Source organism: Rana temporaria, chromosome 4 (genome assembly GCF_905171775.1).
Source record: "Rana temporaria chromosome 4, aRanTem1.1, whole genome shotgun sequence".
In the NCBI taxonomy this organism is placed as follows: Eukaryota; Metazoa; Chordata; class Amphibia; order Anura; family Ranidae; genus Rana; species Rana temporaria.
The window spans coordinates 202,161,676-202,184,800 of NC_053492.1; the positions used below are offsets into that span (position 1 = coordinate 202,161,676).

The 23,125-nt window shown below is 44.4% G+C and overlaps 1 long non-coding RNA gene across 1 annotated transcript; it reads left to right on the forward strand.

Annotated features, from left to right (window-relative positions):
* Positions 1-688: 688 nt before the first annotated feature.
* Positions 689-22,743, forward strand: LOC120936911. The gene is made up of 6 exons (XR_005748652.1): positions 689-799; positions 3,529-3,557; positions 3,910-4,026; positions 6,581-6,609; positions 6,972-7,085; positions 22,110-22,743. It is a non-coding gene; the product is annotated as an uncharacterized LOC120936911 (long non-coding RNA).
* Positions 22,744-23,125: the final 382 nt, after the last annotated feature.

Genomic DNA, 23,125 nt, shown 5'->3' on the forward strand with positions numbered 1-23,125 from the left:
AATTTTCACTTAGGGGTGTACTCACTTTTGTTGCCAGCGGTTTAGACATTAATGGCTGTGTGAGTTATTTTGAGGGGACAGCAAACTTACACTGTTATACAAGCTATACACTCACTACTTTACATTGTAGCAAAGTGTCATTTCTTCAGTGTTGTCATATGAAAAGATAGAATAAAATATTTACGAAAATGTGAGGTGTGTACTCATTTTTGTGAGATACTGTTTATATAAATCCACTGTGTGCGCATCAAAAGCCTTTGCAAACCCAGATATTACCTTATAAAAGTAGCAGAGAAATTATCCCTGTGCTGTACATAGCCTATGAAGAGCGCAGAGCCGTGGGAGGGGCATAGCAGGCTCCCTGCAGAAATCTACAGGAGGGGGAGGAGACAAGACCAGTCACCGCATACAAGGAGAGGGAGGAGCTGAGACCGGTCTGTATGACTGCGCAGATCTGGAAGAAATACATGGCGGCTACACTGATATTCGGGGCACAATACACACGGCTCCTATATTTAGATAACAATATGCTTTTCCTGCAGTTCAGCTTTTTGAATGTCTTATTTTATCAAATAGTGTGCGGAAACTAGCAGTTCCTCCTCAGGTCTGTACTGAACCTCATAGGGTTTGCTTTACACTTCTGACAACACACACTCTACTATACCTCTCCCGCCTCTCCCACACTGCATGGCCCCGCCTCTCGGTGACGTTACTTCCTCTCGTAGCCCCGCCTTGCATGAGCAGTGCTTGGTGTCCATGTGGTGGAGCGAAGGAAGCCATGACATGCGGCGTCCATGAGGTAAAGTATCTGTACATAGTATACCCTGGGAGGTGTGTATGTTTCTATGTCCGGGCTGTGTACACTGAGCCTTCTGTATAGCTGGGCTTCACATGTGTCATGCGTTCATTGTCATCCCATTACTAGTGAGGCGCCTCTATCGCACGTGGTCTGCCGCCTTGTAATGGGATTTAAAGAGAACCTGTCATGTAGGAATATGTGTACTCGAGCACAAAGTATAAAAGTCATATAAACTAAAGGAAATAGGGATTTATTTTATATATCGATCTATCTACCTCATCTATATAAAAATGGTCATCCTGCCACTAGAATACACTTTGTTTTCCAAGGTGACAACGCTAAATGTCATACTGACTGCAGCATTGTCTGTTCGGCCACATCCACGTGGGTGATATGATGGTGACAGGAATCTGTTTCTGCCACTGAGCCTCCTACATGTTAATGGTAGGTCGGTGGTGGGTGCAGCTATCTGTGGCAGTCAGCGATTACCTGCAGTGATTGCTGCTGGATGTACCTGGTTATTAGCAGTAGCCAGTTATTCGTTGTGCCAGAGCACCTTGCAATGGCGTGGGCTGGGTTCACACTGCTGCGTGGTGCGATATACTGCAAATCACATGCGATGTCCATGCAATGCGATTTTAGACATACAGATAGTATGGCTGAATTTGCATTGCATTCGGATCAAGATCTCACAGGACCCTTTTTTGGGTCTGCAGCGGAAACGGACCGCATGGGTGTCTACACCCATGCGATCTGATTCCTGTCCCAGTTTGCGGATCACACAATATGTGAACTGACTTGACATTAACTTTTGAGTGCAGGTTCACACTGCTGCGATGACCGAGATCGGATGCGATTTCAGCCAATCCGAATAGTATGTGATGCAATTTAAGCCAAAGTCACACAGGACCCTTTTTTTGGTCTGCAGAGGAATCGGATTGTATGGGTGTTCACACCCAATGCGATCCAATTCCTGTCCAAATTTGCAGATCACACTGCAATATGCGAACTGATTTGGGGGTGTCATTGACTTTTAACTGTCGAATCAATATTCCAATCGCACACGTTCCTGGTAAAGTGGCTCATAAAAATGGTGGGTGCTGCTCAAACAAGCGAACGTATTTGCCAGCAGACCTCGGATCGTCCATTTATGTCCAAAAAAGTTTTATTGCAGAAAAATCACATCACAGAAGTGCAAAGTTTCGGGGTCACACAGGACCCCTTTGTCCTCCGTCACCCTGAAACGTTACACTTCTGTGATGTGTTTTTTTTTTCTGCAATTTTTTGGGGATATATTTGGATGATCCGAGGTGTGCTGGTGAATATGTTTGATTAGCTTTTAAATGACACTCCCACCAGTTCACATAGGGCAGTGTGAACTGCTGCTGGGAGGCCTGCGATGTGGGAACCTGCAGTGGATTTTCAGGGTTAGCGCATCACAGCAGTGTGAACGAGCCCAAAGTTATGTGGTGTGTTGCGATTAAGAATCCTTGCTGCGATTTAGAATCCTGGAATCTCCTAGTGCAGTGGTTCTCAAGTACCTCCCAACAGGCCATGTTTTGGGAATTTCTCTTGGCTAAAATAGCTACCGTATTTGCCGGCGTATAAGACGACCCCCTAATTTTCCAGCCAAAATGTTGGTTTTGGGATAGACTCGCTGTATAAGACTACCCCCTTCCTACTAGTCATGCCTCGCCTCATGGTGCCACCATTACATGCCAGACTGTGCCCTTACCTTATCCAAAGACATGCAGAATCGCGGCCGTACGATTTTTCAAAAGCCGCGCCTTCTACGTCTTCTGTTCCGTGATAGGCGGAAACACTCAGCTTCCCAGGAGGCACTGTGTTCAGTGTTCGCCTATCACGGAGGCCCTCTCGTCCGAGGACGAGAGGGCCTCCATGATAGGCGGACACTGAACACAGTGCCTCCTGGGAAGCTGATTGCGCCTATCACGGAACAGAAGACGTAGGAGGCGCGGCTTTTGAAAAATCGTATGGCTGTGATTCTGGGATAAGGTAAGGTTACTGGCGTATAAGACGACCCTCGACTTTTAAGAAGATTTTAAGGGGTTAGAATTTGTCTTATACGCCGGAAAATAAGGTATCCAAAATACCAAACCATTGACTGATTTAAAAGGACGTTTTTATTTCTGTTTTTGCTGTAGCTCCACCCCAGGATGAAGCCCAATTTGTGGGTGTTCCTATAAGGAAGCTACAGTACTAGGCACTGCCACCTCTCGAAAGATGATCACAAATAGTCGGCACTGAAAATGGACAGGCATCAAAGTGTTAATGAGCCATCAGCGCTGGCTCAGCATCTGCGTACGCTCCAGGCACCATTTTTATTCCCTTTTTGAATAGGCCCTGTTTTGGGTATTTGTATTTCCCAATAAGGCACACTTTGCAGTGAGTAGGATAATAGGTATGTTATAGTATATTTTTAGTATTGGTAATATGCTGCAGATTGTTTTATTTAATCTATAACTTGAAGGTAGCAGTTAAGACATTTGAGAAACAGAGAATGTTTGTTCCCTCCCCCCTCCGGGTTAAAAGCGCCCCACTAGTGGCCGAATAGCGATGGTAAAGCGCTGATAAAAATAGCGGCGCTTTACCACCCCAGTGTGAAAGGGCTCTAATGGAATAATACACATGACAAGGGTCATATGACATGTTACTTTGTAATAAGTATGTTTTTTTTTTTTTTTTTTTTTCCCCTCTTTCTCTTTCAGCTGGGATGGCTCATCAGTGACCTCTGCTGGTAAGTAATGTTAAATTAGAACTTTCCTTTATATCTCCAGTTATGTATTCTTGCTGTAATTTCAGCACACTTTCTTTACTTGGCCTCCATTATATCACTATATTGGGGGTTTTTGCATTGTGTGCTAGAAAGATTCTCCCCAGACAGCCTGGCGTGTCTTTACTGTGGCTGTTCAGGTTCGCAGAGAGAGAAACATATTATTATATAGCATGGAGCGTGTGGGTAGCATTTTAGGATATTTTGTAATCAAACGTGTTCTCTTGTTTTACCCTTTCTTTTCTTTCCTTTTTTTTTTTTTCTGGTGTGAGTGATAATTGTACTTATGTTTCTAAATTTTTGGAAACTAACACAGAAGCCACGCAGAGCTGGAAAATTTGAATACTGGGATGGGGCTCAGTTACAGTGAGCTGGTAGCATGAGCTGAACTTGACAACCTTATATCCAGAGATGACTGGAACATCTCCTTCAGGTACGGTAGAAACCCCTTTTTTCCTTTTCTGGACTTTTGCTGTGATTTCTGCACACTGTCTTCTGACAACCTCCTTCATTAATTGTTGGAGGTTATGTAACGTGTGCTAGAGAGAGAGTCTCTCCAGACAGCTTGATGTAGTCTCACTGTGGCTCTTCAGGTTCGCAGAGGGAGAAACATTTCCAGTTGCTGGCTTATTTATTAGATCTTTCTGGGTCAGATATTAACACTTGGATTAGTAAGAATTTGTTTGGGAACACATATGATTTTTGTATTGACTCATTTTGACACATGTAAGTTTTTGAAATAAGTGTCTGGCTTTCCCTTTTCGGTTTTAACCAGAAATATCTAGGGGGGCTATAAGAAAATGTCCGTCAAACTCTAATAAACGCACCCGGCACCGCCAAAATGGCGGCCGCGATTACACAGTAAAAACACCTGGGACCCCCGGTCAGGCTCCCCCCGCACACGGCAAAAAAAACAGCACCCTCTAGCAAACAGCCCCCAGCCACTGGATGGAGCCCCCCAGGCGGACCCCGTACTCACGACCGACCCCGTCACCCAGAACGGGTGCCGATGTCAGCCCGGCACACGGACATGGAGCCCGGTCATATGTGTGCCCTGGAGTGTATAGCTCACCGGCCGCCCCTGGAGCAACGGGGCATGTCGTGGACGGCCCAGCGCGTAGCTAAAGGCCGGCACACGCTCGATGGCCGAACTTGGGGGGACTACAAGGATCGAGGATCCAGCCTGTCACCCAGTCGGCAGTTGATTGAAGATCTCAGAAAACAAAAAGAAAAGCAAGAAAATTGCAAAAGAAAAATCCCCAGAGCACATGGGCCCAGAGGAGCCATGTCATCTCCTTGCTAGGCAGAAAAAAACTGAGGCTGCAGAGAGTGGGGAATGTACCCGGGGGAACCACCCCCTGGGAGGTACTGTACTGTGTGGAGTGTTTAACACTTAACATGCTGTTTTTTTTTGTCTGCCTAGTCAATCTCCTAAAAGGAAGGATAATACCCTAAGGTCAATTGCTGCTGTGTCCGTCTATGAACGGAAGAGAAATTCACTTTTTTTAATTAAAAAAATAAGACAACAGTAAAGTTAGCCCAATTTTTTATGTATTGTGAAAGATAATGTTACGCAGAGTAATGATACCCAACATGTCAAGCTTCAAAATTGCGCCCGCTCGTGGAATGGCGTCAAATTTTACCCTTAAAAATCTCCATAGGCGACGTTTAAAAAAAATTCTATAGGTTGCATCTTTTGAGCTACAGAGGTGGTCTAGGGCTAGAATTATTGCTCTCTTAACGATCGCGGTGATGCCTCACTTCTGTAGGTTAAACACTGTTTTCATATGCGGGCGCTACTCACGAATGCGTTCGCTTCTGCGCGCGAGCTCGTTGGGACGGGGTGCTTTAAATAAAAAATGTTTTTTTATTTATAAATTTTTACACTGAGGAAAAAAAAATGGATCACTTTTATTCCTATTACAAGGAATGTAAACATCCCTTGTAATAGAAAAAAGCATGACAGGTCCTCTTAAATATGAGATCTGGGGTCAAAAAGACCTCGCATCTCAAATTTAGACTTAAATGCAAAAAAAAAGTTGTCATTTTGAAAAATTGACAAGAAAATATTGCTTTAAGAAGCATGGGCAAAAGTGATGTTTTGACGTCACTTCCGCCCTGCTATGCTATGGGGAAGGGTGGGGGCCATCTTGCTCTCACTCGTATCCCAGCTGAGCAGGGGACAGGACCCAATCGCTACCGACGGCTCTGGTAAGGGGGGGGGCCCTCTCCCGCCGCAGATAGCGGAAATCTTGCGACGAATCCGCCGCGGAGACCACCACTATGGTTTACAGGACCGCTCAAGGAAAAGATGGCTATCTTGGTTGTGGCAGCAGCTGCTGCCCTTACCGAGATTTCCATCTTTAAAAACCGGACGTATGTAGTCATAGCGGGTCCTTAAGTGGTTAATCTGCCTTTTTGGAGATGTAATATTACCGTCTCGGCTCCTCCCCGCAATAGCTAACCCCCTCTGGGAAGCTCTCTCCCGAGGGGGTTAGCTTGCGGGCATGCCCCCGTGTGATACAGTCGGCATCCATAGACACCGATGTATGATTCTGTCAAAGGATGCATTAAGGTGAAAACACAAACTGCATTTTTCTTGCACTAAAGGTGCCAATAATGGGCAACAATAAATCAATATTAATTTAAATTGTTATTAATTTAAAAGTTGCATGTAGTGCAATTTGTATATATAAAATATAAATATTTTTTAAAAACTGTAATTTTTGCTAGTACGTCCTTTTTCGGTTTTGCCACTAAAATTTCCATTCTGTGCACCCCTAGTTGCAAGTGTTGAGATGGACCCTGCTTTTATTGGTATAGAGGTGCCTGTGTCAATGGTTTTGCCATCTGTGCCAGACAGAGCCTAAACCTGCCTTTTTGTTGCTCAGGTTTTCAATAATGGAATAATACACATGACAAGGGATGGATGAGGGTCATATGACATGTTACTTTGTAATGATATGTATGTTTTTTTTTTCTTTCAGCTGGTATGGCTCATCAGTGGCCCCTGCTGGTAAGTAATGTTAAATTAGAACTTTCCTTTATATCTCCAGTTATGTATTCTTGTTGTAATTTGAGCACACTTTCTTTACTTGGCCTCCATTATATCACTATATTGGGGGTTTTTGCATTGTGTGCTAGAAAGATTCTCCCCAGACAGCCTGGCATGGCTTTACTGTGGCTGTTCAGGTTCGCAGAGAGAGAAACATATTATTATATAGAATGGAGCGTGTGGGTAGCATTGCAGGATATTTTGTAATCAAACATGTTCTCTTGTTTTTACCCTTTTTTTTTTTTTTTTTTTTTTTTTTTTTTCTGGTGTGAGTGATAATTGTACTTATGTTTCTGTTTCTACATTTTTGGAAACTAACACAGAAGCCACGCAGAGCTGGAAAATGTGAATACTGGGATGGGGCTCAGTTACAGTGAGCTGGTAGCATGAGCTGAACTTGACAACCTTATATCAAGAGATGACAGGAACATCTCCAGGTACGGTAGAAACCCCTTTTTTCCTTTTCTGGACTTTTTGTTGTGATTTCTGCACACTGTCTTCTGACAACCTCCTTCATTAATTGTTGGAGGTTATGTAACGTGTGCTAGAGAGAGAGTCTCCCCAGACAGCTTGGTGTAGTCTCACTGTGGCTCTTCAGGTTCGCAGAGGAGAACATTTTCCAGTTGCTGGCTTATTTATTAGACCTTTCTGGGTCAGATATTAACACTTGGATTAGTAAGAATTTGTTTGGGAACACATTTCATTTTTGTATTGACTCATTTTGACACATGTATTTTTTTTAATAAGTGTCCGGCTTTCCCTTTTCGGTTTTAACGAGAAATATCTAGGAAGTGCATACTTGACCATGTGTGTTATTTTTGGGTTTTATTTTTTCTATCCTAAAATGAAATCCAATTATACAAGTGAGAATTTTTCGGATCAGCCTCCTGTATTTCCCTGCACAGCAGTATCCTGGGACTGGGAAAGGATGGGATTACACTTTTCTAGTCATGTCGAGGGCGTGTTCTGATTTAATGCTGTGGAGGTTGAGAATCTGGCTTTTCACCCTGGGTCCTCCTGGCATATTGAGAACATATGGGCAGCCTGAGGGAGGACCAAGATGGCGCCAACTTAATTTCCAGTGTCTGTGAATCATGCTCTTCTGTCCAAGGGCGTGCAGTGGGGTCAGTGGCTGGTTAGGCACTGGCTAATATCTGAGCAAGATAGTTGGTGAATAAACCCCCACATCCATCACCATTTAGAGAAGCGTAGCAGAGTGCCGTGAGTTGGAAAATGTAATCTTCAGCCAATTGGCTTGCGCTTAAAAACCTGCAAGTCAGGATGCAGGCAGTCAATCGGAAATCTATTGGACAGCAGATTTTTTATTTCTGCATTCTGTAACTGCCCTGTAAATGCTGAAATTTTACTGGCCAAATACAGGGCTGTTACAGAATGCAAAAATAAAAAATGACACTGCTCTATATAGCTACTGACAGTCCTGATTTTAATACAACAACCTTATGTTGGTAAACTATGAGAACTAATGAATGTGCCACATATATCCTATATAATGGGTGCAGGGCGCAGCCACATTTTCCATCAGTATCGGTGACCGGAGCAGTCGCATTCGGTCGCCGTCAGTGGTTGACCATATTGACGGCCATCTTAGTACACCCTGCACTCGGCTGCAATAAGCCAGTAGCGGACATCTTGTTACACCCAGCCCATATAGTTCGGGCTGGGTGTAACAAGATGTCCACTGCTGCTTACTGCGGCCAGGTGCAAGGTGTACCAAAATGGGCGTCGCAGCATTGAAAAATCCTTTCCTCATGTCATGTATTGCCACCTATCTGTCAGTGCCAGCCATCAGTCAAACTGTCACATGACATGTTTAAAAAAAGTATTGGTACTTGGTCTCAAGTGAGGTATCGCCGCAAACGGTGCACAAGCAAGAATTCTAGCACTAGACCCCCTCTAACTCTAAACATGTAACAAAAATTTAAAGGGACACCTATGGAGATTCTTAAAGTGATTGTAAAGCTTTCTTTAAGAGCCCTTTCACACCGGTGCGTTTTTGCGGTAAAAATAGTGCTATAAAAACGCCCCTCTCCATTGAAATGAATTGAAAACGCTGTAAAATCGTGTTTCTTTATCGTACATCACGGGACACAGAGCAGCATAGCCATTACATATGGGTTATATAGTGTACCTTCAGGTGATGGACACTAGCACTCTCCGACAGGAAGTTCCCTCCCTATATAACCCCCACCCATAGTGGGAGCACCTCAGTTTTTTCGCCAGTGTCTTAGGTGTTGGTGCACGTTGAAGAGCTCTGCCTATAGTTGTCCTTGGAACCAGGGCAAGCCGACCGGATCCGTCCAAGGTGCTTCATAGCCAAAGTGGACGGTACCCGGGCCCCAATTCGTGGATGGGGTTTTGCCTATAATGCCTCTCCTTTGGAGGGCTGGACTCTGGGTTCCAGGACTGGTTTTTAAACCTAGCAAATCCTGTTGCCAGCAGTGCTGTATAGGTCCAGGTGTGTGGTGTTCCTAACTCGGACCCTGGTCCCTGAAGGTCTATGACCATACCCACGGAGAAGGGGGAAGATTGGGCCTCTTGCACAAGCAATACCCTGCGGCGTGGAGAAGGTAAGCGGGGGCTCACGGAACTTGGTTTGTCAGTGAGCCCTCCACAGGGGATTCGGGGACCAGCCTACTATATGCCTCTGTGCATTGGCAAATTGCACCACAAAGTCCATTACATGACCGGATGGTTTAGTGGATCCCCATGTATGTTTTTTTCCCCTGGCTGGTCTAGGTGGTTGCTGCACTGCCAATATGAGGGGAAGTGTCCTAGTAAGAGTAAGTCAGGACTCACCTTCCAGAGCGCAAGCTATTTGGAATCTTCCCTGGGCGTTTGGTTCTCCCCAGCAGCTCCATGTGTCTCTCCTGAGACTTCCTGGTTCCTCCAGCAGCGTCAGAGGCGTGCACGCGCGTTGTAAATAGGCGCGGCGACACTGCGTGGGGGGGCGGGCTAACGTCGGGGCGGTCCTCCTCCTCCGCTCTGAAGCCTATATTAGGCTGTCAGTCGAGCAGGATCGCCGTGGGACACGGAAGCAGCAGCGTTGAGCTGCAAGTTGTTGTAAATACCAGAAGTTTTTATGGGGAGAGTGACACCGGTGGCCAGGTTTGAGTACACACCATATATATTTAGAGCTTGCTCATATTTTTTTAATATTATAAGCCGGTGTACTTAGCAGCAGCATGAGCTTTAAACCCAGGCTCTCTACTAGACCAGCAACTTAGGAGGGTAATACCTAGCTCATTTAATGTGAGTTATAAGCCCTTTGGGCACTGTATTGCCTATCCTTTTGTAGGTTGGGAGTATAGGTTTTTTCTATGACAATCCTAACCTATTATTTTTGCACCTGTTTTTAAGGAACTGCGTGCTGTCTTCCAACTTGACAGTCAGTTGTGTTTAAGCGGAGTACCTTGGGTTTGTAATCATGGCTCCTAAGGGCGCGGGAGGCTCCAAAAGTGCTAAGGGTACAAAGAAGCAGATGGGTTTCCCCATCGGGCTCTGAGGATTTCGGCCAGACTTCGGCTGGCCTTCCCTCCCCGGATAAACCAGATATTGGTGCCCTGGATGAGTCATCAGGGTTGCTGGGTGCTGCGGCTGGCCTATTCAACCAACTCCTGCCTTTGTCATGAGGAGATGTTAGCCGCCACCTTAGGTGGGCTGGAACAGAGGATAGCTACTTTGATTGATTGCATCCTCGTTGCCTGGGAAAAATGGGCTAGGTCCCCATCCCCTAGGTTTGAGTCTCCAGACGATGAAGTCTTTTCCCAAGGGAGTTGGATTTCTCAGCGGAGGACCGTTCAGAACAAAGTTCTGAGGAATCGTCTATAGAGGAACAGTTTTTAGCTTCCCATGCGGGAAAGCTATGGATCCAGTCCCTGGCGGACATGGTGCGGACGGCATTTAAGTTGCCCCCTGCCTGAGCTTCAGGCTTCCGTATCTTTCCTAGGTTCCTTAAAGGCTCCTCAGTCCAATTCACTGTTCCCCGTCCATCCCCTTATTGACCTGGTTTTTCAGGATTGTGCTAAGCCGGATAGGATTTTTCTTCCTCCTAAAAGGTTCTCAATTCTGTATCCCCTGGAAGAGGTTTTTTCTAAGATGTCCCTACAGTGGACGCGGCCATTTCCATGTGTTAATAAAGCTTTAACTTGCCCAGTGGACAATATTCATATGTCAAAGATCCAGTCGATAAAGGACTGGAGACTCTGCTGAAGGCCTCCTTTGCCACGCAGGGGCAGTAGTTCAACTGGCTGTTGCCGCCATAAGGGTGTGCCAGGCATTGAAGGACCAGGCCAAACAGGCTCTCAAGGACCTTCCAGCACAGCAAGCTCGAGACTTGGCCGACCGGCCTAGAGCTTTATGTTTTGCAATGGATGCCATTAATTATTCCATCCAGCAAGCTTCCCGTCTATCTCTATTTCTGGTCCACATGAGAAGACTTTTGTGGTTAAAAAACTGGTCGGCAGAATCTCCCTGCAAAAAAGCTCTTAACTGGCTTCTCCTTTCATGGGGAAAGACTGTTTGGAAATGATCTAGACAAATATATAAAAAAAAAAAATCTCCAGTGGCAAAAGTACTCTCTTGCCTGTTAAGAGGTTCCGGGTCCCGCCTTTCAAGCGCCCAACCTCTCCAGTCCCAGGGCCCTCATCCTCTAGGAGTATCGACGGCTTCCTGGACATACATTTTCAACAAGTCGCAAGGGCAAGCTTCAGGTAACAAGAGGCCGTGGTCCCACAAACCAGTTAAAGCTGCCCTAAGGCGACTCTGTGAAGGGGCGCCCCCACTTCGCATGTCGGGGGAAGGCTCCGTTGTTTCTCAGGGCTTTGGGAGGCCAGAAATTTCCGACCAGTGGGTTCTGTCTTCTGTGGCTCCAGGGGATACAAACTGGAATTTCGGGAGTTCCCCCCTCCTCATTTTCAGGGGTCAAGGCTCCCAAGCGATCCTCAAAAAGGGTTTCGCTTTTGACGGCCCTGGATCGCCTCCTAACTCAAGGGGTGATTATGGAGGTGCCAGCTTGGGAGCACGGACAAGGATTTTATTCAAATCTGTTTATCGTCCCGAAGCCAAACGGCGATGTCAGGCCGATATTGGATCCGAAGTCCCTAACCGCTTCTTAAGAATCCGCTTGAGTCCATTTGCTCGGTGGTAGCCACCCTACAAGGGAAAGATTTTCTGGCATCCATCGTGTCAAGGATGCGTACCTGCACGTTCCAATCTATCCCGGGCATTACAAATTCCTTTGGTTTGCTCAAAATCATCGGCATTATCAATTTGTGGCTTCCATTCGAGCTAGCCACGGGCGCCCCGGGTCTTCACAAAGTTCTGGCCCCCGTACTAGCCAACCGAAGATCACAGGGTATCCTGGTCATGGCTTACCTAGACGACCTTTTGGTGGTCAATCACTCAGCAAATCAGGCGGAATCAGGCGGTGCTCCTGGTGGTAAACTAATCTAGAGTCCCTTGGCTGGATTCTAAACTGGGACAAATCAGCCTTACAGCCCACAAGGAGGTTGGAATATCTTGGATTAATTCTAGACACTATGCATCAGAAGATCTTCCTACCCCAGTCAGGGTAGATTCTATAAAGGAATTAATCCAGGAGATTTTGAGGCGCATGGCCAACCATCGCCTCTGTATGCGCCTGTTGGGCAAGTTAGTGGCCACCTTCGAGGCAGTGCCATACGCCCAAATTCATCCCGGAAGTTGCAGAGAGCTATTCTCTCGGCCTGGGACAAAGGGCCCAAGCTCTGGACCTTCCCATGACCCTGTCCCATGCAGCACGTCAGAGTCTGTGCTGGTGCTAGTCCCACGGAACCTTCTGAAAGGAAAACCGTTCAGTCCCATCTCGTGGGGAATAGTGACGACAGATGCCAGCCTTGTCGGGTTGGGGTGCAGTTCTAGAAGGATTGACCCAACAAGGAAGTAGTCTAAGACAGAATCGGCTCTGTCCATAAATGTCTTGGGGATTCGAGCAGCTCGGTTAGCCCTTGCGGGCTGGACAACTATGTTACAGGGCTCCCCAGTAAGGGTACAGTCCAACAATGCCACAGCGGTGGCATATATAAACCACCAGGGCGGCACCAGAAGTCGGGCAGCCCAGAGAGAGGTGGACCAGATTTTTTTGTGGGCAGAGACCCTGTTCCCTGCATCTCGGCGATTTTTATCCCCGGGGTGGACAATTGGCAGGCAGATTTCCTCAGCCGCCAACAAATGTCCCCAGGAGAATGGTCCCTCCATCCCGAAGTGTTTCAGGACATATGCCAGAGGTGGAAGTCTCCGGAGGTAGACGTCATGGCGTCCAGGTTCAACACGAGGTAGTCAAGTTTGTGTCCTCGGACGAGGGATCCATTGGCCTGCGGGACGGATGCCTTGGTATGCCCTTGGCATCAGTTTGTGCTAATTTACGCCTTCCCTCCGTTACGGATGCTACCCACCCCGTCTCCTCCGCAGGATCCAGGTGGAGCGCAAACCAACGATTCTAGTAGCCCCGGCTTGCCCCGGAGGCCTTGGTACTCCTTGATAATAAGGATGGCGGTAGAGGAGCCCTGGGTCCTCCCATTGCGTCCAGACCTCCTCGCACAAGGACCGTTCTTCCATCCTGCATTACAGGCCCTGAATTTAACGGCCTGGCGGCTGAATCCCTGTCTCTCAAGGAAAGAGGCCTCTCTGGTCAGGTCATCTCCACTCTAATTAGTGCCAGGAAACCTGTTCCAGGTTGATATATTATAGGGTATGGAAGCCCTACATAGCCTGGTGCGAGGCTAAGAAGTGACATCCCCGCAAGTATGTCATTGGGAGAATCCTGGAGTTTCTACCAACTAGGAGTGGATAAGGGTCTGGCTGTTAGCACAATTAAGGGGCAAGTTTTAGCCTTGTTAGTTTTTTCCAAAGACCTTTGGCTACCCACTCGCTTATGAAGTCTTTTTTACAGGGGGTTTATTCGGGTAAATCCTCCGATTCAAACCCCTCCTGCATCCTTGGGATCTAAATTTGGTTTTGTCTGCTTTACAAAAGCAGCCCTTTTGAGCCTTGACTGAAGTCCCTTTGGTCTTGCTGACCAGGAAGCTAGTCTTTCTTATGGCTATGTCTTCCACCAGAAGAGTGTTGGAATTGGCAGCCTTGTCATGTAAGGCACCCTATTTAATACTGTATAAAGACAGAGTCGTTCTACGACCACATCCATCCTTCCTTCCAAAGGTAGTAGCTAGTGTTCATCTGAATCAGGATGTGATTCTTCCATCTTTTTTCCTAAACCCTCTTGGGAGAAGGAAAATTGCTGCACTCCCTGGATGTGGTCAGGGCTGTTAAAATGTATTTGTAAGCCACAGCCCAGATTCGTAAGTCTGACGTTTTATTTATTCTACCAGAAGGGCCCAAAAAGGGGCTAGGCAGCATCTAAAGCCACCATTTCCAAGTGGATTAGACAGTGATGATACAGGCCTATGGCCTAAAAGGGAAAGCCCACCTTTGTCGGTAAAGGCTCATTCCACTAGAGCGTGTGAGCGCCTCTTGGGCAGCGTATCACCAGGTCTCTATGGCTCAGGTCTGCAGGGCAGCGACCTGGTCGTCCTGTCCATACGTTTGTAAATGTTATCAAATGGACGTTAGGAGGAACCGCTGATTCCGCCTTCGGGCAGGCGGTTCTGCAGGCCGCAGTATAAGGTCCTCTTGTCCTTTGGCACCCCGCTGTTTTCTTTTGCCTGGTTGCTCTCCCTCCCCTCATTTAGCATTGCTTGAGGACATCCCATATGTAATGGCTATGCTGCTCTGTGTCCCGTGATGTACGATAAAGAAAAAGGGATTTTTAATAACAGCTTACCTGTAAAATCCTTTTCTTGTAGTACATCACGGGACACAGAGCTCCCACCCCTCTTATGGGGAATTTTGGGATGCAATATTGCTTGCTACAAAACTGAGGTGCTCCCACTATGGGTGGGGGGTTATATAGGGAGGGAACTTCCTGTCGGGAGAGTGCCAGTGTCATCACCTGAAGGTACACTATATAACCCATATGTAATGGCTATGCTGCTCTGTGTCCCGTGATGTACTACAAGAAAAGGATTTTACAGGTAAGCTGTTATTAAAAATCCCTTTTTTACCGCTATTTTAACGCTCCGCTATAGGCGTTTCCAGGTGTGGAAAGGGGTCCAAAAAAACATATCGTACTTGCCTCCACTGTGCAGCTGGTTTTGCACAAAGTGGCCCCGATCATCAACTTCTGGGGTCCCTTAGATAACCCAAACCCCCCCTAGGAGAAGTGCTCTCCCGGGGGGGGGGGGGGGGTTATCTTGCGGGCACGCTCCAGAGTCAGCATTTGCGTCCATAGACACTACTGGGGGGCTGGTCAGCCAAGTTTAATGCATCCTATGCATTAAGGTTGAAAACATGAGGGTTTACTACCCCTTTTAAGTAGAGAAGTTTGCCACTATTGATGTGCGCAATTGTAAAGCGTGACTCCAAGCTGTCCATTGAGCTCAGTGACCTCTGACAAGAAGTGAGGAGAGGCACTGTGAGCTCCTCCTGTCTGCTGCAAACAGTGTGTGGCAACTCGTGTGCAGGTTTTTTTTTTTTTTTCTGTCGTACGAGAATTTTCGTGACTTTAGTAACCCATTCAATTTCTACTTGCGACTAGTAAACGAAAAAAGTCGGACCATATGTCGTCGATTTTGGATCGCGTGTACGTGGCATAAACCTGCCTTTTTGTTGGTCAGGTTTTCAGTATGGAATATACACATGACAAGGGATGGATGAGGGTCATATGACATGTTACTTTGTAATGATATGTATGTTTTTTTTTTCTTTCAGCCTGGGATGGCTCATCAGTGGCCCTGCTGGTAAGTAATGTTAAATTAGAACTTTCCTTTATATCTCCAGTTATGTATTCTTGTTGTAATTTCAGCACACTTTCTTTACTTGGCCTCCATTTATCACTATATTGGGGGTTTTTTGCATTGTGTGCTAGAAAGATTCTCCCCAGACAGCCTGGCGTGGCTTTACTGTGGCTGTTCAGGTTCGCAGAGAGAGAAACATATTATATAGCATGGAGCGTGTGGACATTGCAGGATATTTTGTAAACAACGTGTTCTCTTGTTTTACCATTTCTTTTTTTTTTTCTGTTGTGTGAGTGATAATTGTACTTCTGTGTTCGTTTTCCAAAAATTTAGTAACAGAAACATAAGCAGTGCAGAGCCCGAACAACATGCTGGAAAATGTGAATACTGGGATGGGGCTCAGTTACAGTGAGCTGGTAGCATGAGCTGAACTTGACAACCTTATATCCAGAGATGACTGGAACATCTCCTTCAGGTACGGTAGAAACACCTTTTTGCTTTTCTGGACTTTTTGTTGTGATTTCTGCACACTGTCTTCTGACAACCTCCTTCATTAATTGTTGGAGGTTATGTAACGTGTGCTAGAGAGAGAGTCTCCCCAGACAGCTTGATGTAGTCTCACTGTGGCTCTTCAGGTTCGCAGAGGGAGAAACATGTCCAGTTGCTGGCTTATTATTAGATCTTTCTGGGTCAGACATTAACCCTTGGATTAGTAAGAATTTGTTTGGGAACACAAACGGCCACATTTTCCATCAGGATCATTGACTCGAGCCCTCACATTCTGTGCCGTCAGCGGTTGAACATATCGACGCCCATCTTGGTACACCCTGCACTCGGCTGCAATAAGCCAGCAGCGGACATCTTGTTACACCCAGCCCGAACTATATGGGCTGGGTGTAACAAGATGTCCGCTGCTGCTTACTGTGGCCAAGTGCAGGGTGTACCAAGATGGGCATTGCCAAATCCTCTCGTGTCATTTATTCTTCATTTCAGTGCCTGCCTATGAGTGCCCATCAGTCAAACTATCACATGACCTTTAAAAAAAAAGAATTGGCATTGGCAAGTACTGATGGTGGAGGAGAGAGAGAGAATTGGTACTTGTACTCTGTCTTAAAGTGGTATCGGTTCAAACCACACGTGAGGTATCGCCGCAAACGTTGGAGTGAGAGCAAGAATTCTAGCACTAGACCTCTAATTCTAAACATGTAACCTGTAAAAAAAAAATGTAAAGCCTAGCCTAAGGAGATTTTTAGGTACCGAAATTTGGTGCTATTCCACAAGTGCACGCAATTTTAAAGTGTGACATGTTTGGGTATATTTACTCAGTAGCATCTTTCACATTATCAAAAAAATGGACTAACTTTTAGTGGGGGTTTTCCCCCCAAAAAAGCATTTAAAAAATTGCTGCGCAAGTACCATGTGACAAAGTTGCAATGACCACAATTTTATTCCCTAGGGTGTCTGCTAAAACAAAAGTTTTCTAGCAAAAAAATTATCTTTTACATGTAGGAGAGAAGTGTTTGAATTGGCCTGGGTGCCAAGCGGTTAATTTTCATAAGTAATATACAAATAATATTATTTTTTTAAGGTTACTTTACAATTTTTTTTAAAAAAACTGTACTCAAGCAGGTGGCTTAACGGACATATAACTGAAGTTTTGAAAGTTATAACTTCAAACCAGTACTTTCACAGTAAATGGATAATATGCTATGTTTATAATAATTTATTTGGCTTGATTTAGTAAAGTACCTTTTCAGCAAGCAGCAGATTCTCCCTCTAAACTGAGAACAACATGGGATTATGGATAAACCTTATTCCCATAAACCCCTGTTTTTCCCTTGCTAGATTGCTGGGCTGGAAGGAAACATTTGTCTTTTAGACACATGCCCCCTTCTATGACACTGCAGTGAGGAGAGCCTCCACTGCATTTTTCCTTTTTGTTATTTTTGCACTGCTTGGATCAATGGTGCTTTACTATTGGTCCAAGCAGTCCATTGAGCTCAGTGCCTCTGCCAAGAAGTGAGGCGAGGCACTGTGAGCTCATCCTGTCCTGCTGCAAACAGTGTGTGCCGACTTTGTATTTAAACTGGCAGTTTCTTGTAGTTGGCCACCAGGTTTGCACACATCTCAGGAGGGACTTTGTCTCACTCCTTTTTGCAGATCCTCTCCCAGTCGTTAAGGTTTCGAGGCTGACGTTTGGTAACTTGAACCTTCCGTTGGCACTACATATTTTCTATGGGATTAAGGTCTGGAGACTGGCTAGGCTACTCCAGGACCTTAATATGCTAATTCTTGAGCCACTCCTTTGTTGCCTTGGCCATGTTTTGGGTCATTGTCATGCTGGCATACTCATCCATGACCCATTTTCAATGCCCTGGCTGAGGCAAAGAGTTTTTTTGCCCAAGATTTGACGGTGCATGGCACGTCCATCGTCCCTTTGATGTAGAGAAGTTTTCCTGTCCCCTTAGCTGAAAAACGCCCCCAAAACATGTTTCCACCTCCATGTTTGATGGTGTTCTTGGGGTCATAGGCAGCAGTCTTATCTGAACACAAAATCATTGATGGGATGGTTGATCTTTAAGAGCCATGAGATATCTGCTAGAAGTTTGATCAGGTCAGAGTACAACATCCACCTAGGCCAGTTCGGTGCTTGAGAATTATCAGAATACCTTCCACCCGTTCCTGTGGAGCAGACAGAGAAAAGGCATTAATCGTGCTGTACCAATTGCGCAGAGTCACTAGAGCATCCACTGTTTCTAGCAAAGGATCTCTGCATGTGGAGACAAACCTTTCCCGTTTAAGCCAGGAGGTCTACATCCACACCTGTGACTTGAGTCCTAAAATGCTTTAAAGCCCAGGTGCTACCGACTCATGTAGTCAGCCTGTCATGTTTGCACCTGTAATGTGAATGAGAGATGGATATATAGGCCAGAGAAAGTTTGGTTTGTTGAGTTGGACAAGTCAGTTTGTCTAGATACTGAACTAATTCTACTTGGAACAGAATATTGTGTATCAGGCCTGGGACTGTCATGCAGAATCAGAGTTGGACAGCTCTTGGACTGCAGAATCAAAGTATGGGAGTGTCAGAAGTTTGTCCTGGAGATGAAAAGATTGGGCATTCTATGGATGAGATCCAAACTCCTCTACTCCATGTGATGAGGTTCCAGAGCTGACTTCTAAAGGTTTAGAATCCAAATCTATTTAAGTTTTGAACTGTCTGCATTACATTGTCGGTCAACATTTCTGCCATCCGTTCTCCCAGTAGATCAGATATTCCGCAATGGGAATACCCTGTAGTATAAGGCTATAATTTGTGCCAGTACCAGGTGAACATTTTGTAGGGCTACAAAATTGGTGGGGATTGCCCACAGTAAGACAGAGGAAGAGTTGATAAACTGGACAAATTGGGATATGCCAGGTATACATCCTTGACTTCCACAGAGGCTAGAAAGTATTTCTGCTGAAGGGAGACATGGTGGGATTTCATGATTCTAAAATTTTTGGATTCAAACAGACTTCTAGAGCCTTTGCGATCAGGTGCCTTGATTTGGTTTTTGAAAAGTGAAAGGATAAAATCCCTGAAAGCTTTCTACTGTTGGGACAATGGCAAAAACTGAATGGCTAAAGAGATCTGCAAGAGCATCATGGAAGTCTTCAGGGTCACAGGCAGGTTGGACAGCATGTAATGGGTAGGAACAGATGGTGAAATTCAAGCTTGTAGCCTGTGGAAATCACTTTCTTACTGGGCATACTAAATGCTTTCTGACCAGGAGTCTGCAAGGACCAACAGGCACTCCCCCACTTTGGAAAGTGGAATGTCCCCTGTGCTGAACTGTCTGTAGACATGGGCATTAGTGACCAAGGCTTATTATTGAACTAGGCTCTGTGCTTGGGTCTGGCCTTTTTGGTTGAGCCCGAAAGCAACAAATAAATTCAGAGTAGAATGACATTTTCCGTTTTTGGTTTAGGTCCCCATGCACACGGGCATAAAAAAGATTTTACAAGCATACAGCAATTTTTCTTTTTTTATAGCCAGAACAGAGTGGCTGTTATGTTTTTGGTTTTTGTGCGTACATTTCTATTGCGATAGATACACCATGGAGTTTTTCTCTGTTTCTGTAATGCTTACCTTTCTTAATCTGCCTTTTTGGAGATGCAATATTGCCCGAGTGGACAGAAATCCTTCATTGTCCGGCTGCCTTTTTAGTGCATTTAGACCTCCTTGTCATTGGGTCTGATTTTGTAGTAAGCTGCTTTTGTAAGGAAACACCTTTGATAGATTGCTGCTTGCATCTGTGCAGTGGACTTTCACATTTTGAGCACTCATTTTACATTTGAATGAATAGTGTTCTTTTTGTGTGTGTGTGTCAGTTTGCACAATATTATATACCTGGTTCTTCTAGGGGAGTGCAAACACCTTGCTTTTATTTCTATAGTTTTTATGCTTCCTAAATGCAGTTGTGGCCATGCACACCAGCTGCGTTCAGAGAGGGGGGCTTATGAGCACAAGTTGTACACTTACACGGGTAAATGTATGTGTCCCAGAATAAATTAATGTTCGGCTAGTAGAATGCTTTTATGCTCAATGATTTTGAGCATAAATCCCTATGCCCGTATGCATGAGGCCTTGGATATCTTTTCCTGAGACAAATAAGTACTTTTATTCTAAGTGACTTGCTTTGAGGGGGTTTTCCAAAGAGATACCAAATAGCCATATACCATCAAAAGGTATACACAATGTGTGTGTGTGTGTGTGTGTGTGTGTATGTATGTGTGTGTGTGTATGTGTGTGTGTATATATATATATATATATATATATATATATATATATATATATATATATATATATATTATATATATATATATATATATATATATATATATATATATATATATATATATATATATATATATATATATATATAATTTCAGGCAGTTTTTTTTAATATTTATAGAGGAAACTGTATTAAGTAAAATCTCAGACCGAAACACCCATCATGAGGCAGCTGACATCAGGAACTCCCCCTCTGCGGTTAATTTGGTGCCAAAGCCCTCTCACTCTGACTTTCTTGGGCTGTAATGTTGAATAGGTTCTCTGACCCCTTCTCCAGCCTGGCCATCTGTGCTTGTTTTGCAATTTTCTCTTGGGAACATATACAGGATAATCACTGATTTAACTTAAGTCGCCAGGTTTCCTTGTGCATTTGTGTGGAGATGCACTGTCAGTGAGACCAGGGGAAAGGTTTGAGAACTGTAGCATACTGCATCTAGCAACCTATTACAGAGCATTATCTCAGAATGAGGGGTACCAGTGTATGTGCCGGACTGAATGAGCAGGCAATCATTTTTGCATACACGGTGGCCAGTAAATTGTATCCTTGGTTATACTGGTTACAAAACATTTTTCTCATCTAAATATGCATCAATAGAATGTTTGTAATGCTTTGTAGTAGAAAAAAACAAATCAACATTTTCCATTTGTTAAAAACATTTTAAATACACTGACCTAGAAATGTTTTCCAAAAAGCTAGCAGTCCATTCCAAAGAGTAAGGAGCCGACCACAATGTGTTTTTGACGTGTCGTTTCTAAATATGTACAGGCATACCCCACTTTTAAGTACACAATGGGACCAGAGCATGTATGTAAAACGAAAATGTACTTAAAGTGAAACAATACATTTTTTCACTTCTAGGGTGTAGTGGGGGGTCAGAGACTGTAGTGGGGGTGTCAGGGGCTGTAGTTGAGGTCTCAGGGGCTGTAGTGGGGGTGTTAGGGGCACACCGGAACAGGGCGGGCTATGCTCTCGGAGCTTCAGCTCCTTCTACTGCGGCTGCAAAATGTCTGTACAGTACTTGTAAGTCACTTTACATACACTCACGTGTATGTCCTTACTCGCGAGTGTATGTAAAGTGAGTGTACTTAAAGCGGGGTATGCCTGTAATAAGATTTTCCTAAGGACTTGTTCATGTGGACATACAGTATATATGCCTAGCAGAAAAATCTCTGCAATCTCCTGCAGCTGGGGAGCCACAGTCATTTTCAATGGAACATAAATGCTATGCTTTTGCTGCGTGATAAATTGTGTTAAACCATAGTGCACAAAGCTTGTCGCACAAAAACTCCTGCTCCTTTTTGGGTGACAAGCTTAACTGCGACTTTTATCACATGAAGTTGTGGCAAAACTGCACTGCATTTAGATGCCATTTAGAAATGGATGACATCCAAAAACATGCCACCTGGCAGTGAGATTTGGGATGGCCAGATTGTAAGCTCACAAAACGGCAGATGTGAACAAGGCCTTAGGAATTTGAAGCAGCATTAAAGGAAGTACCATACGATATTGAGTATTCCATATATAGTGACATGTCTGATTTTATTGAAGATTTTTTTTTAAAAAAAAATGTTATCACACAACCTGTTCATAGTAGCTTGGCTAGTAACACCCTCCCCCCGTAGTTTGTGTTGGATTAAGCATTTAAAGACTGATATAAGTCCCTGATCACACCACAACAAATATCCCAAGTTAGTACTTATCTGTAAAGAAAAAAAAAAAAAAAACTTTTTTCTGCAATGTTTACATATGCTTTAATTTTATATGCTCCTCCCTCCAGGATGCCAGTATGTATGGTCAGAGGATGTTCAACTACATACATGAAGTATCATATCATCAGTCTTGTTCCTGGATTTCCAACAGAAAAGGAACTTGTAAAGCAGTGGCTTCAGCAAATGAAGCAAGACTTTGGGGACTTGAAACACCTGGCAGCAAGAATTGTGAAAGGCCCCCGAGGAACTTTTAGAGTCTGTTCTCTTCACTTGTGATTCTTATGATTTGAGAGGGTCCCAGACATATTTAAAAAAGGGGTGCCCTTCCAACTGTATTTCCAGAATTTACATCTCAACAGCCAACAAAGCGTCAATTTTTAACTGTAGGTCAGACATCAAGTGCTCCATTAACAATTGAATTGGGTACAACTCATGCCATACGGTCAACTTCTAATGTACAAGATCAGAAAAAAAATTAACAAGACTAATTTTAAATGGGCCTACTGTGCAAAGTTTTTGAAGACCGACTTCTAGAATATAGCTAAAACTGATGTTAACACCTTTAAAAATTTTACATTGTAAGGCTCTAGCCCAGCCTTTTACTGTAGTGAAAAGCCCCATGCATGAGAAATTGAAAAGTAGGTTTTAGGTCAAACTAAGTCAATGTATATAAATGTTGCCTTGAAAAAGTAATGCAAGTGATTTTAGAGTGTCTGTTTTTTTTATAATATAAAACTGCGCACTCAATCCCTCCTGTTCAATACAAATTTTGATGTGAATAAATGAATTCATTTGTGCCATAAATAATATAATTATGATACCATTTATCCACTTTTTTTTTTTTGGAATTTTTTATTGCGCATCTTAACAGGTTACAGCATATATTTAAACAATAGGATGGTAAGCATTACCATTGTTGCATAGGAATGTTTGTTCACAGGAATAAAGTCATCATAAACAACATTAACTGTCCTATACTCTCCCATATTCTCCCTGAGGTCCTCCATCCCTAGTTTTGCCCTTTATTTTTTTTAATAACACAATGCCAGAACATTTGGCATGAACCAGAAGAACATAAGTTTAA